The following is an 18641-nucleotide window of genomic DNA, read 5'->3' as shown; positions in this document are numbered from 1 at the left end:
TTCTTGACCTCAGTTAGAATGCCGAGAAAGATGAAACTTGGCCCAAGGATGTTAACATGGTTTTAGAGGATTGTTTGTCATATGCTAATGTTGTTGTTCAAATCTCTCAGAAAAATTGTTCTTGCTAGTTCTTTTCAATCTAGAAGTTACAACTGTTGTTCAACTTCATATCTTGGCTGGAATACCAACTTTTGACTTTTTGGTTTCCTTTAGGATGCTTACCAACATAAGCTATGACATACCTAAATCTCAAGGTAAAATACTTTTCAGTGTAAGATGTAGAAATCAAAGGAATCGATGACAAATATCAGTCCATTGAAGACTTGTTCTATGTGCCATTGCACTCTTTTAGGTGGGATTGCTTCAAGGAACCTGTCAAAGAAGAGTCTCAGATGAAATATTTTCTTATGTAAAATCCTTTAATAGTTTCAACTTTTGGTTTTATGCCACATTTTGGAACAATGGGCACTTTTCAAATTTGTTACAGTTTTGCATGTTTCCTTCTTTAACTCACACATTAGACAACCTTTGTTGCACATAGATACAATACTAGCATTTGATATTTGTTAGAAATATGGAATAGGTCATGAGGTAAAAGTGATAAGATATGTTCTTTTAAAAATCTATAAAACAGCTACAACAAAAAGACAATGTAGATTGAGGGATTGTAAGAAATTTGCATTAGGTGAAATTTCAGAAACATATGATCATTGATGGTAGAAGAATAGGATCACTTTGGAGATTAATTTTTTTTTGAAAGGCTACACTTTTTTTTAATATTTGAAAAACATTAAAGCCAAATAAAATCTTGCCAAGAAACATTACCCAGATCTTATCTATGAACAAGCCTTTTTAGTAACTAGTTGGATTTGAGGGCAATATTATTATATGTTGTGACTGACCCGGAGAAGCATGCAATAATACAAATTATAAAAAATATGCACAAGAATGCACGAGTGCAAGCAAAAAAAGGACACAATATTGTACAACCATAAAATTGAAGTATCCATCTAAAAGAGTACCTAAGATGCTATATTTTATCTAAAACACAACACAAGATATTCTACCAACCTTTCCATCTTCAGTTACTTGATAGAGAAATAGCCACTTGGGATGTTCTGAATCTTTCTAGAAGAGAATATCCTCAGATTGATTAGTGCCCAAGAAATAGTAAAACACTTGATGATCAATATTGATATTTGTTTCTGTCCTTCCATTTAGCCTCTCTCCTTCTCTATCAGGGAAAAACACTAAGTAACTAAGTTCTTGTGATAAAGTAAATAAGTCAATCGAAGAAAGTAAATAAGAAATTATTATAAAGTACTTAACCAACACTATATTCCAAAGAATAGTATAGACTTCGGCGCTAAATAACGACTATAAGAGAAACCTTTGTTGTCATGAGTCCAAGTAATGTTGAAAATTTCACCTGTTTTCCAATTGCAAAATTTGAAAATAGTTCTAGATAATTAATAATTAGTGGTTCAAAAAAATTATAACCACATGATATACAAAAGTTGGGTTAAAGAAACATATAATCAAAGGTTGTAGTGTTGTAGGTGAATTTGCTAAGTAATATTTTTATGTGAAATTTTTTTATTATGCGAAAATGCTGGTAGCAGCTCACCACCAGATCTCAATAATACAACAATTCTCATGTCTCTGTTGTAGTTAGCACAAAAATTTTATACTCTTTGATGGTATTTGATAATGCATCACAAGGGTAGTATTTCAGCTAACGTTTAGTCTGTCTTAATGTTGTAGCTCATCTCTTGAAATGTCACTATTGTTAATTAAGTTTATGTGGCACCCTCATCTTAGAGGCAAATATTTTTAATATCTAAATGAGATCATCTTTTGGCTGTCTCACTGACATAGTTTACTATGCTCTAACCTATCAAGAACTAAAAATTCAAACATGTCATGGGCTAACTTAAGTAATTCAATTATGAGATGCAAATCCCCATTTCCAAAATAGACATTCATAACAAGAGTGTTGAAAACATTAGCATTCTATAGCCTAGTTTACACAATAGGCATGATATCCTATCTTTGTTGCATTCATCCCTTGATGTCATCATGATTTTTTATTCTAGTTGCCTTAAGCCTCACAAAATAGGCATCCATTGCATTGACTGTGAGAAACTGTCTGTGACCCTATTTCCACATTAGGAACACCATCCTAACTTCATGACATTCGACCCTTGATGTCACCATGCCTTTATGACCTTAAACCTCACAAATATTATTGTGAATGCATAAATTTGTGAATAAACAACTACAAAAATTAATGCGAAAACACAACTAGGAAATTTCATTACTGAAGTAAGTCTGCATATTGTTGGTGAAACCCAAGGATAAATACATGGAAATATGTGAACTATAAAATTTAACAGAGGTAATGAATGACATGTAAATACATGATATTATCAAAAGATGTTGAGAACCTTCTCTACAAAATGTCAGCTTCACTCGCAGGCCATATTTCTCACCCTTGAGGCTATTCAACAATAGTGCATGTTGCCAAATTCTTCTCTCAATAGACTGAGAGTATGGAATATATTGTGGACTAACCATTCCAGTGGGATAAAAATACCGTTGAGGATCTATAACTGATTTTTCTAGTCTTTTGAAGCAGTCAAACTAAGACTTGCTTCCATTGAATAGTAGTTTTGAAATGTGCATGGGTACTTATAAAGTGTGTTTACTGAGGAAGGTAGAAGACCAAGGGAGGAATAATGATTAAACAAAAAGTAGAAATGTTTTTCTACTAAACTGGGGTTGCTTATGGAATGATTTTGACCTCTGCCTTACTAACAAAATAAGTTAGCCTATTTTAATTTGCTTCTAAATATAACCTTATAAATTGCCTACTTAAGTTGACTTTCCCCTCGGGACTCGCATTAAGTAAGAATTATGATGTGATTATGCACAATTGTTCCTTCATGCCATTTTTGTGACATCTTTCTTGACCTCAAATAGAATGCCGAGAATGATGAAACTTCGCCCAAGGATGTTAACATGGTTTTAGAGGATTGTTTGTCGTATGCTAATGTTGTTGTTCATATCTCTTAGAAAAATTGTTCTTTCTAAATCTTTTCAATTTAGAAGTTACAACTGTTGTTCAACTTCATATCTTGGCTGGAATACCTCAAGGTAAAATAATTTTCAGTGTAAGATGTAGAAATCGAAGGAATCGCTGACAAATATCAGTCCATTGGAGACTTGTTTTATGTGCCATTGCACTCTTTTAGGTGGGCTTTCTTTAAGGAACCTGTCAAAGAGGAGTCTCAGATGAAATATTTTCTGATGTCAAGTCCTTTAATAGTTTCAACTTTTGGTTTTAGCCCACATTTCGGAATGATGAGCACTTTACAAACTTGTTGTAGTTTTTCATGTTTCCTTATTTAACTCGCACATTAGACAACCTTTTGTGGACATAGATAGAATACTAGCATTTGATAGTTGTTAGAGAGATGGAATAGGTCATGAGGTAAAAGGGCTAAGAGATGTTCTTTTAAAAATCTATAAAACAACATTTATTATAGAAAAATGTAAGTTGTCAGGAAACATTTTGTTTATATAGAATATTATACTTACATTTTTCTTAGCAATTTCCTTGGTTACATGTTGCATTAAATAGGGATAAGAGCAATACTGTTTTTTTTCTAACTAGGTTGAGCTTTGGCTGGGGCCCACCCCAATGTTGGATAGAAGAATAGGACAAAATGATATGTGAGACAAATTAGAAAATGTTGATTTGCGTGATTGACAAATCACAAAAATTACAACTATAAAAGAATAATATAGGTTCCAATTAGCTCCCTCAAAGCTACCTTAGCTCACTGTTACACTTATCTCTAGGGATGTTTTGTTCATATTTCAATATCCCTCAAACCAATAGCTGCCAATGTTGGTTTGGATGTCCAGTGTTTCACCAGTGGTTATTTTGGTTAAAATTTTTAACTAAGTGTCTTGATTAATAGCATAACTACCTTTGGCTTACCAGATTTTAATATAATTTTTTTGTATCTTAATGCAAAACAATATGAAATCATAATTATTAATAACTATTGAGGATAAGTTTTGTTGCTTTCTATGCACAAGTAACATATGTTGCATTATTTTTGTAAAGCCCATGCCCCTTGATCGTAATATCATGACCTGGAATTGGGAAAGAAATCGGAAAATGGTGACTCATAGTACTATATGATGACTTTCAACTGATAACTTGAGCCATAAATTATGAGTTGGAATCCTCCTAGAGTTATTATAATTTATACCTCTGCCTCTCTCTAGTGCAACGTCTTCTCCACAACCTTTATGCCTCCATTCTTGTTTGATGCTCCGGCCTCCATGCACTCACTTCCTCAGCTATCTTATGTGCATTCTCATTTTGACATGCCTCGAGATCCACCTGCCAATCGAAAGCTTCCAGACTTTTTATTAAGGATATCTATTATCAGCTTCAAGTCCCCTTCAAAAATATTATTCTTAAATCTTACCTTAAGGCCTTCCATGATGCCACAAATTCAACCTTATTGTGCACCTTTCCAAGAAAATCATAATTGACTTTTAGTATATACTTGGGCACTGAATAATGACTGTAAAAGAAACCTTTGTTTTCATTAGTCCAAGTAATGGCTAAAAATTTCACCTGTTTGCCAATTGCGAAATTTGAAAACAATTCTATATAATCAATAATTAATTGTTCAAAAAACTTATAACCACATGATATAGAGAAGCTAGGTTAAAGAAACATATTACAAAAAATAGTCCTTATATCCCATTTCTATTTACTAGAAGATAAATGACAAATCATTTTCTATGTTGGTTGTTAATTACAATCTGTAAGGATCACGTACAAGCACCCTGTGATATTTGTCTACTACAAACTCATCTCTCCTTGCTTCTGGATAATCTAAGCATTCTTCAGCTAGCAACGAACCCATATTAAATTCAAGAGCTTGGTACAACCTAACCGAACGGTTAATAAATAACGGAAAACTACTCTTTGTATTCAGACTGATGCCCTTCCAAACGAACCTGCATTGTGTACAAGTTAATAAATCACGACAAACTTCTCTTTGTATTCAGAATGATGCCCTTCCAAATGAACCTGCATTGTGTACAGAGATATGCAGTTAATAATTAGGAAAATGTTAATAAAATCTAATTTATTTCCCAAAGCGATAGGAAAAATATGAACAGGAAGGAAAGCCAAATCCAGTAAGGTATCCAGTACTACTGAAAAAATGCCCAAACAAGAGAATTATTAATGGCTCTAAAATCTGGTAAGGTATCTAGTACTACTAAAATGCCCAAACAAGAGAATTAGTAATGGCTTTGAGATTCATACAAATAATTGAAAATGATTGTAGACCTTGCCACTGCTCCCGCACCCCAAAGTTGAAATTTTCTAGAGATCTTCCAGTGTAACTTCTTCAAGAGGAACACAGGGCAACTTGCAAGTACAATTCATTTTATGGGCTTAGGGAGTGGCTTAGAAAATGTGTCTTCCTGAGCTGGGATTGGCAGCTTCAAACCCACCGTGGCTTTTCTTTCCCTTGAACCCATCTTCAGACTGAAACAGAAAGTTTGCCTTTGCCTATATATACCCTCTTTCTCTCCACAACACTATTTCACACAAGGAGAACTATCTACCTTCATTCTGCAATGTAAGCCCATTGCAACCATGGCCATTTACCTCCATTCTGCAATGCAAGCCCGTTGCAAGCCTATCTACCTTCATTCTGCAACCCAAGCCATGGCATAGCAGTCTACCTTCAGGGTTCACTGGTTTTTGAAAAAGATATGGCAAGCCATGGCCGTCCACGTTCATTTGCAATGCAAGCCATGGCTCTCTACCTTCACGGTTCCTTGGTTCTTAAAAATGATGATGAAGTTTAGATTATTATTGTTATTTTTTTCAGTGATAACTAAATCTTTGATTAACGGTTGTGAACATTTTAATCGTCTAACATCAAATCAAACGGATCATAGTTTGATAGGTAAGATAAGAGGAGAGTGGATTTCAGAGGGAAATTCCTTACGGCGTAATTAAAACACCAAAAATAGATGACAAAGCAATTCCAACACTCTAATTAACTTCAATCTCATGCACCCAACAAAATAAAAATGAAAGATGTGTATCTAAGAAAGAAACTACTATCTGAAAAGAGAAAGTACAAGAACCTCCAATCAACTGTATTCTGCCTCATCTTAGGAAGCTAATAAGACCCATGTTCCAAGAAAATAAGGAAGTTTGAAGTGAATTACACATAATGAAAAAGGAAACATCAATGAATATATAACAACATAAGCAAAGAAAGTATGTTACCAAGGAGCATGGAGATTTTTCTACGAGATAAATCAAGGTAGAACAAGTCAACCCAATAACATTAAAATCAAAACACCAAAAATAGATGACAAAGCAATGCCAAAACTCTAATTAGCAACCCAATAACATTAAAATTAAAACACCAAAAATAGTTGACAAAGCAATTCCAACACCCTAATTAGCTTCAATCTCATGCACCCAACAAAATAGAAATGAAAAATATATATCTCAAAAAGGAACTTCTACTTGAAAAGAGAAAGCGCAACAACCTTCAATTAAGTGTCTTATGTCTCATCTTAGGAAGCTAATAAGACCCATGTTCCAAGAAAATAGGGAAGATTGAAGTGAATTACACATAATAAAAAAGGAAACATAAATGAACATATAACAAGAGAAGCAGGGAAAGTATGTTACCGAGAAGCATCATGGTTGTTTTACGAGGTAAATCAAGGTAGAACAAGTGAAACCCATAACATTAAAATTAAAACACCAAAAATAGATGACAAAGCAATGCAAACAATCTAATTATCAACCTAATAACATTAAAATTAAAATACCAAAAATAGATGAAAGAGAAATGCCAACACTCTAATTAAGTTCAATATCATGCACCCAACAAAATAGAAATGAAAAATATGTATCTCAAAAAGAAACTACTGCTTGAAAAGAGTAGTACAAGAACCTTCAATTAAGTGTATTATGCTTCATTTTAGAAAGATGATAAGACCCATGTTCCAATTAAATAGGGAAACAAAGTGAATTACACATAATGAAAAAGGAAACATAAATGAACATATAACAATAGAAGCAAGGAAAGTATGTTACCAAGAAGCATGAAGGTTGTTCTATGAGATAAATCAAGGTTAAACAAGTCAACCCAATAACATTAAAATTACAACACCAAAAATAGATGGCAAAGCAATACCAACACTCTAATTAGAAACCCAATAAAATTAAAATTAAAACACCAAAAATAGATGAAAAACAAATGCCAACACTCTAATTAGCTTCAATCTCGTGCACCCAACAAAATAGAAATGAAAATGATGTATCTCAAATGATATTAAATTTGAAGTTTGGAGAAGATAATTTGAGAATTCTAGAGACAAAAGAGATCATATGTACAGATTTGTCGAAACAAAAAATTTACACTTCATCTTATAAGTAGAATTATAAAAGGGTTGACTGATATCGTTCGGAGGTTAAAGGACAATAAAGGGTGAAAACAATTGACTTTGTTTATTCCCAAAAAAAACTGAAATTGTTTCAACCTTCACAAAATTATGGACAGGAAGCAGGTTTAAAACTTTGCATGGAATTTTTCCCAACCAAACTTCACTGTGATTTATTTAACCCAATGATGTTCCTCTTCACACTCCTTTCACTCACATTTATGATCGGTTTAACTCAATAATGTCACTATTCATAGGTTAGGTGGGTTGAGTTCACTATTCACCGTGTTTTTCCCCAAGTTTGGTTGAGTTCAATGTTCACTATTTTTCTTTCCCAAGTTGGGTTGAGTTCACTATTTTTTAGCCATATTAGTTAGGTTGGGTTTGAAGGATCAGTTTTAATGGAGGAATAATTTACTCACAACAAATCCTATGTGTAAATCTTAGTTTGAACTATTTCAAACTTTACATAGAGTTTGAAATAGTTCAATTCTCTAAAAGTAACTTCTATTTTCAACCTCTCCAATAAAATGTAAGACAAAAATGATGCACTTAAGAAGATTTATAAATAATGTTATATACATTTAGATGCAAAGATATATGGCTGATTTTGATATCATATTTCATATTATATATTTCAACATATATAACATCCATAAATATGTAGGCAATGCCAATTTTCCTTCAATTTTTATTGAATATTATCAGATTATCAATTAACAGTAAATTCATCAATCACACACACACACACACACACACATATATATATTAGAAAATATATGGCTATATATATATATATATATATATATATATATATATATATATATATATATATATATCTTAGAAAATATATGGCTTGATTTTAAATCCTAGATTTCATGCCACAAGATATAGGTCCACAAAGATCTTCATTGTTTTGTCAATCAAATTGTACAGATAAACTTTTCTTCTCATAATTGATGCCTTAAAACAATCACTCTCAAATGTGCTAAAACTGAAAAAATGAATCCCAAATAAGCCAAAACGAATCTTGCTTTAATGACTGTAGAGCTAGAATTGTTCTGAATTTTTGATCAAGTTTATCACTAATAGATCTTAGTCTCTTCGATAGGGATGGAAGTCTTGTAGCTTCGCTAACGTATAACAAAGATAAATGTATATCCCAGTGAAATTCTCAATACAACACAACCCAAACATAAAACTAATTTCAAGAAAGGAGTTTCAAGTAGAAAACATAATCAATGTCAATGGTGAACAGTGTATCACTATGAACAATGAAACAATAGTTGCAGAGTCAGTATAGATAGAGGGAGGAAAGCCATGTTTGTAATGCCACCAGGAATTACCATAAAGGGAAGCAAAAGTGACCTAGAACAAATTGATAATGTGGAGGATTGAAATAAAAGTTTGCAGGTATTTTCTAGTACAAAGTTAATCTAGCACTTTAGCAAATACTACACAATATGGTACAATCAATAGAAAAAACAGAGAACTAGAAAATAAGGTACATTCTTACAATTACAGTCTTTGACATGTGGATGACATTACATTGTTGGATCCACCAATAAATATATGTACGAGATTAGTAGCTAATCTTTTGTCATTATAAAAAGCCTCAAATGCAATTTCAAAATGAAAAAAAAATACTTAAAATAGATCAATTCTTGTTTTGAGCAAAACTGCAAATAATTTATTACAAGTGTGTTTTTTTAAACTGCAACTCATAGTTTTATATTATAAAATCCAAATCAAAGAAAAGTGTGAAATGTGACAACAATGATTCCCTGTGTCGAGAAGAATGAGTGTACCCCATGTGACAACAATGATTTGGGGGAATCTAAGCTAGAGGTGAGCACATTTTATTATGAATTAATTGCATAGTCTCCTGTCACATATCCCATTCGAGATTGAGTATATCCAGTTCCAAGAGAGGAGGCAACATCAGAATTAGAGGAAGAATAGTTCTATTGTACTAACGGGGGAAGCGACCGAGGACATGGCATCACCATGTTGGAAACTGGATATAATCTATATAAAATTCGTCAAAGGTTGCTCTAAGTCTATCTAAAAGTGCCTTGTAGGGTTTAATCTTATCTTCTTTAGTATGATAAGTTCCTTTGACTCAGTTAACTACAAGTTGAGTGAAAACTCCCCAGTAAGACTTGGGATGGACGAGCTAAGGGAAGAGAATCTTAATGATAATGCTAATAGTGGTGAATTTGATGCTAGTAACCTATCAGGTGACAAAAAAATTACCAATACGATTGCGAGAAGATCACTTGTACCCATATGTTGTGGCATATCCCATGGGGTAGGAAATATAGCATACAAGGAGGCAGACTTACCTAGTCCAGATGAGGAGGCTAGACAAGGAGGGATACTTACCCGGTCTAGACAAGGAGGGAGACTTACATAATCTGGACAAGGAGGTTGGACAAGGAGGATCAGAAAGCTTCCAATGGCGAGTGCAACCAACCAAAATTCCTTTGGTGCCAAGCTACAAAAAAACAAAAAACATCATAAAAAATTCCAATTTAAAACTTAAACAAAAAATTTAATTACGAATGAACCTCGCAACGCTTGACTTTGGTTTAAAACAACCATGATCAACAGAGCAGTAAATTTAAATTACTACATTTTTTTTTACAAGAAAAAATCAAAATGTTGCAAAGGAAATCCATAATCACTAGTAAGTCATTAAATCACAAGCCCAACCACATTTCTAGAGGCCTATTGTGCATGAACCAATGATAAGAAGAACTACCTCTATTAGCTTTATGAACACAATGTTTTGATATTTCATTATCCCATTTGGAACCCCAATGATTTTGTGTGTGATGTACAATTGAGAGAATTCTTGTCCTACCTCATTAACCATGTTAACTTGAAATCAACCAATAAAATTGCACAACATAATTTTTCCATTAATTTTTCAATTAGGGGTGAGTATCACATGCCCTTATAGTAACTTAACATTCATAAACAATGGAATTTCTCTTCCTAACATGTAGAATTCATAACTAAGAATAAATAGAAAGCCATCACATATTTTAGGACACAAATTGAGATAATAGAGAAATTAGCTATGGAAGGATGTGTGGAATGGTGGAATCAACTACAAAAGAAACCCAAAGAAAATACCCCTTCAATTTTAGCAATATGAAGATATAATTGGAAAGAGTGCATAAATACATTAAATGCATGGAGAGTTGTGGAAGAAAATAGATTGGGTTGAAATTCCACTATTATATGATTTGATTTCCAACTATAGAGTATAGGAAGGATTATTGGTTGACTAGAAAGGAAGAAATGGGGTTGTTGGAGGGAAATTTAGGAAAAAGGGAGGTATTTTCATGAAGATGAGGTAGCATATATTGATTACGTTCTCAGTAACCCCCATGGGATCCTTGCATTCTTAGATTCATACCAACTATTAGTTTCATGAGGACATGTAATGTGTTTGGCTGTGGGAAGATGACAAATGCCTAATTTGACATATTTTTAGCATCTGTTTAATAACTTTCTCCACCATTTTCCAAATTTCCATCATTTCTTATTACCTTTTCCATCCATTTTGATACATTTTTGGTCAAGGTAGGGATATCCTTATATGTTCCATTTCAACAATTATTCTTTCACATTTTTTGGGAAATGATTTCTTTTATGTACTAATAGTGGCATATAAGATACAAATGCTACACAAGTACTACTCAACATAGGTATATTAGCCATGGATGCATCTATTTGTAGGCTTTTCAAATCCCTATATGTGCTACAACATTCTCATGCAGGGCAAGTTTTAATTTCTGCAACTGTGAGATGTGACCATAGTTGCTACAACTATTTATCATTGCTACAACTCTTCACTGCATTTGCAAATCTAGGATGAAACTACAAAGATACACAACTTTAGATTATTGACATCATTGTTATGAATCTAGTGTTACAATTCTTATCATTGTGACTTGTACTTCCCCTGACATTTTTGTTGCAACTTGTGGTTCCCCTTGTAGTGATGCATTGCTCCAACTTTGTATTCTTCTACTTGTTGCAACTTTCATGACAATGCTACAACTTTGTGGCTATTGCATCAGTGCAACAGTAAACTATCTAACTACCAATTTTGGATCGGTCGAGTAGTTGACAATAATTTCTCATGAGAAATTGGATGACCAAGAAAAGTGGATGACTCTACTACCACCTATCACATAATTGAATCGTGTCACACAATGCTTGTTTTCTATTATTTTTTAAAGAATATGATGCAACAAGATGAATAGCCTAGTTACCATGGTTATCCATCCAATTGTTTCAATTATTTAAATAGAAAACATCTTTTATAAAAGCCTTCTATTGTCCTTTAGGTGGGTAGCTAGGAACTAGTAACCAGAAACTAAGAATATTATTGTACTTTCCATACTTATGCAATTTGATTTTCTTTCCTCTCTAATTAGAGTAATATTGTGTCGAGCATTCACATTCTATTGGCTTTCTACTCAGTGCCTTGCCAAAGGAGGTAGGCCCCCCTCTTTATTCAGGTACTATATTCATACATAACATAGACTTAGTTGTAATTATTTTTCTATTTATTTCTACATTAACTTTGGTTTTTGTATTTTTGTAACCCTAAATCACTAATTTCCACAAATATGATAATTTACATTGCTACAACTCAAAACTATAGGCTTATTGTTGTAAGTCAAGTGTTGATGTTATCTTCATTTACTCACTAAATTAGTTTCGTGAAAGAATTTAAAACATTTCTTAAGTTAGGGTTTTTGTCGCAACTCATGTTGCTACAACTCTTCTATGTTATAGAGTTAAATTACTCTATTTCCCTAAACATTTTCAATTGGTTATATTATTTATATCTTCTTTAAAAGGAAGTGTGAATTAATGGAGACCATTTTGATACTTGAGCGAGTCACCTCTAGATCCTACTATGATTCACTTTCCTCTCAGATTGATTTTTTTTCTTACAATTCACATTCTTGCAACATAGATTAGACAATGTTCCTTTATATTTCTACAAAAGCGATGTGACTTAGATCACTTGGTGACTTGTAAGAGAATCAATATATCTATAACTATGACAACCATTTCGTTACAACAATTTTAGGCACATACATGATTGTACTAACATATACAATGGATGGCAATTTGGAACTTCCCCTACAAACCTCAGGTTGAAAATTAAATCAACAGTCTTTTGGTTGTCACTCTAAACAACTAGAAAAATAATTAATAGCCTTGTTGCACCGATAGGTGCATTCTACAACCTAATATGACCCCCATGTGTAAGTATGTCATGTCCTCAAAAAATAATAAAAATAATTTTCGCTAATGTCGGCCAAAACATTAGCTTGAACCTTAAATTATATTATATATAACTTTTAATATTATTAATGGACTAAGATTAATTACTAAAATATAACTATGTATTAGTATATATTGTTTGAATGGATAATAAATTATCTCATTATCATATACGTGAATTTGAATGGGTCATAAATTTACCTTCGACAAAAAAATTTACCACATCAAAATCCAAATTAGGAAAATTTTAAACATCTTTACTCTTTATTAAAGGCAATATCATTGGGCCTAGAGGCACATTCTGCAACCCGGTATGACCCCTATGTGTAAGTATGTCACGTCCTCAAAAAATAATAAAATTAATTTTCGTTAGTGTCACCCAAAACATTAGCTTCAATCTTAAATTATATTATATATAACTTTTAAATCTTATTGATGGACTAAGATTAGTTACTAAAATATAACTATGTATTATTAGATATAGTTTGAATGGATAATAAATTATCTCATTATCATGTAAGTGAATTTGAATGGGTCATAAATTTACCTTTAACAAAAAAATTACCACATTAAAATTCCAAATTAGGTAAAATTTTAAACATCTTTACTCTTTACTAAAGCCAATATAATTTCTTAAATCAAAGGAAAAAGGTTAATTCAATATTTTTTTCAATTAAATATTTGTAAAATAATTTTAAAAGGAAAAATCATATCCTATGGATATGTTATAGTCATGAAAGACACAAATATTTCCACATTATTATAAAATTGGTTATCATGCCATATAAAAAACATCATTAAATATAATATTAATATTAAAATAATAATAATATTAATATTAATATATTGTAATATTAATATTATTCAATTTAATAACTTTGGACCAATACATTATTAAATTTAATATATTATTCAATTTGTTATATTATAATATATATTAATATATCATTGTATATATATTAACTTTAGATATATATGGAGGGAAGAACAGAAACATAAAGTGATACAGGTGGATAGATAGGGGAGTGACAAGAGAGAGATGGAGATAAAATGGAGAGGGGAGAGGAGGAATGAAGAGAGAGATAAAGAGAGGAGTGAGAGAGGGAGATAATGGTAAGAGAGAAAGAGGGAGACATAAATATGGAGAGGGGAGAGAGTGGGAGAGAGAGAAGTAGAGAGGGAGGGAGCTAGTGACAAGGTTGGAGGGAAGAGAGAGATAGATAAAGAGAGAGAGAGAGAGAGAGAGAGAGATGGGGGAAATAGGGATGTAGGAGAGAAAGGAAGAGAGGGGAAGGATCAAAGAGAGGACTTGAGAGAGAGGAGGAGAGAGGGAGGGATAGAGACATGGAGTTGGAGGGGGAGAGAGGGATTGAAGAAGAAAGACATAGAGACAGAAAAATGGAGAGAGAGAGAGAGATGAATAGAGAGTGTGTAAGTTTTGGGGTGAGATAGAGAGACAAAGAATGAGAGATGGAAGGAAGGGGCAGAAGGAGAGAGAATGAGAGAGGTAGGGAGATAGTGACAGAGTTGGAGGGAAAAGAGAGATATGGAGGGAAGAGATAGAGGGAGGTGGGAGAGAGAATAAGGAAGAGAGGGAGGGCGTCAGAAAGAGAAGGACTGATAAGAGAGATAGAGAGAGAGAGGGAAAAGAGGAGAGTAGTATGGAAGAGAGATAGAAGCTGGAGAGAGGGATATAAGGGGAAGAGAGAGGGAGAGGGAGAGGAAGTGGGAGAGAGATATATATAGATATGGGGAAAGAGTCTATATGGTTTGGGGGTGATATAGAGAGACAAAGGAAAGGCAAAAGGAGATAGAGATATAGATGGAATGTGAAAAGAGGGAAGAAGAGAGAGATAGAGAGAGGCAGGGAGAGAGGAAGGGATAGATGGATATGGAGAGAGAGAGCATGTGTGTTTCGGTGGGTGATATAGAGAGACAAAGAGGGAGAAATGGAGGGAGATATAGATATGGATGGAGGGAGGAGAGAGGGAAGAATATTTCTTGCACTAGATGCATTGATTTTAGTTTAGATGATGATTTCTAATCATTTTTGATTGCTTGGACTAGATGCATTGATTTCAATATAGATGTTGATTTCTAGCTATATTTGATTGCTTGCACTGGATGCGTTGATTTCAATGTAGATGATGATTTGAAATTATATTTGATTGTTTGCACTAGATGCGTTGATTTTAGAGTAGATGTTTATTTATAATCCTATTTGATTAATCTAGATGCATTGAATTTAGTGTAGATGGTGATTTCGAATCATGTTTTATTGTTTGCACTAGATGCATTGATTTCAATGTAGATGTTGATTTCTAATTATATTTTATTGCTTGCACTAGATGCATTGATTTTAGTGTAGATGTGGATTTATAATCCTATTTGACTGCTTGCACTAGATGCATTGATTTCACTGTAAATGTTGGTTTCTAATATCATTTGATTTCATGAAATCGATGCATTGATTTTAGTGTAGATGTTGTTTTTTAATCTTATTTGATTGTTTGGACTAGATGCATTGATTTCAATGTAGATGTTGTTTTCTAATCCTATTTGATTGTTTTCATTAGATGCATTAGATGTTGTTAATATTGAGGTTGTAGATTATAATAAGAAAAAAATCAAGATATATTTAGTAATACCTAGAGGGACACTATTAAGAGTTAATTAGTTCTTAAAAGTTACAATACCTACACTTAAAATGAAATCGATATGAAAAATCGATCCTCGTGCAAAGTGAAAATTAATCCCTGACAAGATTATCTCCCTGCTTCATCACCAACTAATTACTAATATACAATTACATTATTCAAAATTACATATATTCAAAATTACTGATTGATAATTACATACAACAATGTATTCAAAATATTTATAAGAAGAAAATTTATATTTATAAACATTCAAAACAAATCAAAATATTCTTGAAGGAGATGTGATAATTGTTTGGAGAACAAATAATGTAAATATTTTATAAATCTAGCCACTCATTTAAAAAAAATTCAAAAATACATTATTTCTAGACTTTGCAAATAGACTATAGATAAAAAGATCATGAAAATATTCTTGAAGGAAATAAATTATTTCAAACATTAGGAAAGAAACAAAATATTTCAACAGTAATTTTGACTTTGTAAGTTATTAAAACTACCCTTCATGATATATTTAATAATACCTGGAGGAACACTGTTAAGAGTTAACTAGTTGTGAGAAGTTGTGATACCTAAAATTAATTGAAATAGATGTGCAATATCAATCCTCTTGCAAACTATTGACAATATTGTCTCACTTCCTCATCACCAACTAATCACTAATAGACAATTACATACACATGTAAAAGATAACACAAGGTTGTCTCACTAAATCTTCATCGCCAACTAATCACTAATAAACAATTACATACACATGTAAAATATAACACAACAACTGTAACATTTACAAATATTACCATGCAAATCCAAACACATATAGACACACAAACTAATCAAAGCATCCAAAAAAGAGACTTACAAACCATTCAAGGCAAGCAACACAGACTCAACTAAAGGAGAATGATATCACCATGCCAAGCAAAGAAAACATAATGTGAATTTTGAATTTTATCTCAAACATGTACATAATACTGATAATATAAAAGTGTGACATTTTTCCCTCAACTAAAACCACCTTAGATCCATCTAACACCAGATGTATCATGCGCCAAGAGCCGAGAGGGATAAAATCCCTCAAGCAGAAAAGAAGGTTTGCACCTTGAGGGATTTGATCCCTCTCGGTGCATGATAGATCCAAATCCCTCGAGCAGAAAAGAAGGTTTGCACCTAGAGGGATTTGATCCTTTTGCTGCGTTAACGAGGTAAAATGGTGCGGGATCTTTATCTATGTTTGGATCTGGATAGGGACTTGGAACATGAATAGGCTTTGGATATAGAGGCTCTCGAGCATACTTTGAAACCAGTGCTCCAGCTTGTGTTCTGGAATGGCGAGTAGAAAAGAAGTTTTGCACCTAGAGGGATTTGATCCCTCTGGATGCATGATAGATCCAGTGTTAGATGGATCTAAGTTGGTTAACTATTGACCATGAATAGAAAAAAATCATTATCAAACAGAAAGTCTCAAACTCAAGGTGTCAACCAAAATAAATACATAGATCACCAATAAACCAAAAACCATGTTGGTTCCTTACCACATACCACTAGAGAATTCCAAATCACCAAATTTACACGCATTTCTTGCCACTAAATTGTTCTGAACAATAATACCACCTAGATAATGATGATTCAATGATAAAGACATCATGAACTTAATCCACCCTACACTGCTAGGTGTCAGTGGTTTTTTCTATGTTTGTTTTCTCCCTGCAGCTAAGACCGCCCCAGTGCCAGCCTAACGCGTAATTCCAGTACGGTGTCAGTGTGCGTTTTCTATATTTGCTTTTGCTGCAGTTAACACCGCCACAAGCACTCTCAGGTCCGTAGAAGATGCTATGCTGAAAAGGTAAACTACATGGAATGGTCACAGAGGATGTCAGTGTGCCAGTGTGCCTTTTTCTTTTATTAGCATCAGCTTGCTTTGGAAGAAAATATTTCAGAAATATTAGGTCTAAAAATATAATTAACCAAAACTTAAATATAAAAAATAATATTTATATATATATAATATTTTACTATTCAACCTGTTAAACATATTTTCACATATTATATTTTTTATATATTTATTTTATTTCTCATTTACCTTAATTTATATTTAATTTGTTTTTGTCCCCAAGAAAAACTACTAGTTTTATTGAATATATAATATAACTTATAAGTTATTGTTTTTCTTTCAAATTCAACTTCACGTTATATTTATGAATATGATTTACATTATAATTCATAATTGTTATTTTTATATTTTTTCTAATTAATTCTATTTGATATAATATATTTATAAATTTGTAAAAATTATAAATTTTAATAAAAAATATTAATTTAAACTTAAAAGATATTATAGTAATCATATAAATAATTAATCAAACTCTTTTTTTTTTTTTTCCTGTAGATAGAGAAAAAAAGATCTATATGTGTGATATAGATAAGGAAATAAAACTTTACCAGATTGATTAAAGATTGATTACTTGTATAGGTAAAATTCCTTTTAAGGAGCATCCTCTGCCATGTAGGAGAAAGTTGAATAATCAAACTCTATCTTTATCTCCGATGTTGTTCATGTATGCACAGTATCCATAAAGATAATCCATTTAAATAATTACATCAATTTTTTTTATTTAAGTTATAGCTGAAATTAGCTTACTAATTTACTAGCATTACACTTAAGCTGACCCTTTTAGAAAATTGGAAAATCCTTTCTGATTATCTCTCATAGATCAAGGACAAGGTTCTTTATGGAAATGGTTTTAATTTTAAGTGAAACTGTTTGTGGGATAAAAATTCCTGCGGCAACAAAAAAGATCTGGTCATGCCAAAATAATTTTCTTCCATTTTGATAGTGGGAAATATATCAAATGTTTACCTGTCCCTCTTAAAATATTTCGTCTTTCTTTCCAAACAAAGGACTCACTTATTTTTATCAGCCTCCCAACGTTCCTCGACTATAATCGAAGATTCTTAGATATTTCATTAAAAGTAAATCTTCCGTGTCATTCCATTCACCAAAAAAAATGAGAGAACTACATTATTTTTACAATGAACAAGTCTTATGTTTCTATTTACAGGCCTGCAACTGTAATGGGGAAGTAATTGTTGTGAAAAATCTCTATAAACAGTTCTACATCACCGTGCTTCTTCAGAACTCAGATCCCTCTATTTTTC

General features: G+C 32.4%; 1 pseudogene; it reads left to right on the top strand.

The window, feature by feature from the left end:
• LOC149254343 (F-box protein SKIP31-like) overlaps positions 1 to 18569 on the top strand; it is a 32534-nt pseudogene extending 13965 nt beyond the window's left edge.
• The last annotated feature ends 72 nt before the right edge of the window (positions 18570 to 18641 follow it).

Source organism: Pinus tabuliformis, chromosome 7 (genome assembly GCF_031772625.1).
Source record: "Pinus tabuliformis cultivar Carrire ecotype Pingquan chromosome 7, CPIR1, whole genome shotgun sequence".
In the NCBI taxonomy this organism is placed as follows: domain Eukaryota; kingdom Viridiplantae; phylum Streptophyta; class Pinopsida; order Pinales; family Pinaceae; genus Pinus; species Pinus tabuliformis.
Note: the sequence above shows the minus strand (reverse complement) of the source record. Positions and strands in the feature narration are given on the sequence as shown.